Genomic DNA, 1523 nt, shown 5'->3' on the forward strand with positions numbered 1-1523 from the left:
GGCCGCAGAGGCAGGGAGGAGAGAGAGGAGGCGCTGGGACACGTGGCGGAGGTGGATTGGTTGGAAGGCGGCGGGGGACATGTCCGTCGGCGGGCGAATGTGTCTGGCGGCACGAGGATGAAGATGGCTAGGGTTTGGACGCAAATTTCGGAGGGGGGGGGTGTTTTTATAGGTAGGGGGAGCTAGAAGAGTCCAAATGGAGCACGGTTTTCGCCCACACGATCGTGATCGAACGACCAAGAGGATGGAAGGGGTTTGGATGGTTTATTGGGCCACTTTGGAGGGGTGTTGGGTTGCACAAAAGAAGGGGGTTTCGGGCTACGCGGTTAACTGCTGGAGTATCAAACAGACTCCAAATGGCGCGAAACTTGACAGGCGGTCTACCGGTGGTGTACCAAGGTCACTTGGCAGGACTTGGTCAATTCCGAGAACGTTTAACACCCGCTCACAACAAGAGACAAAAGGGGGACGCCGGAGGACAGAGGAGTGTCGGATTGCAAAATGGACAACGGGAAAAATGCTCGGATGCATGAGATGAACGCGTATGCAAAATGAGATGCACATGATGACATGGCAAAATGCAACACGCAAGCAAATGACATGGCAACGACGGTGACTAACTGGGAGACACCTGGCGCATCGGATCCAGGGCGTTACATGGACAGACACATCACATGGACTCTGATCCGAGTCCTTCTCTTGAGTGGACACAACACATGGACAGTGGGAGAACAGAGGTAGAGTAGGTACATAACGAGGTCACCAAAGTCTTGTAAATATCTCGACAAATATTAGCTCGTAATATGTAGAACTTCGATATTCTGTAAAATGCACACCAATAAATAACTGAAGCTAAATTGTAAAATGCTGGCAGCAAATGTAGAACTTCGATGTTCTCTACTTCGTATTACAATAAGAAAAAAAGCCAGGATGAATAAACTCAAATAATTGGGCGGAATCAAAGTTGCACAAATTATTGTCCAAACATGAGAAAGAACAAAGAAAGCATTTAATCAAAAAAATTGGTCAACAACCATTGCACAAATTTCAGTTTTACAAAGTACTCCCTCCGCCCCATAATATAAGAACGTTTTTGGTTCTTATATTATGGGACGGAGGGAGTACAACAGTTACTTTTGCATACAACAAAATGGCAACATCCCGGAAACAAAGATGTGTCTGTGTTCATCTAAAGTCCAATTGTCCCACGATGAAACCACAAAACAATCAAGGTTTCAACAGCAACATTACCAACTCCACAAGCTGCTAGATACAACGCCACCTGCTAGCCCAATCCTCTGGCATTGGCCACCTCTGGTCCGACCACTTGGATGATTAACGATGACTCAGAACAGAGAAGGGGAGGCGGGTTTGCATTACCATACTGTAGCGGCCTCGTGTTGTTACCCGGGCGGTATCGGTCCAGGTCCACGATAAGGCATATGTGCAAAGTAGGTTGTCTGTGCACTAGTGCCGTCGTTCAACATTTGGTGCCAGTGAGGATTGGGGTGTAGGCGTCGGTC

Source organism: Triticum dicoccoides, chromosome 3B, assembly GCF_002162155.2.
Source record: "Triticum dicoccoides isolate Atlit2015 ecotype Zavitan chromosome 3B, WEW_v2.0, whole genome shotgun sequence".
Lineage (NCBI taxonomy): Eukaryota > Viridiplantae > Streptophyta > Magnoliopsida > Poales > Poaceae > Triticum > Triticum dicoccoides.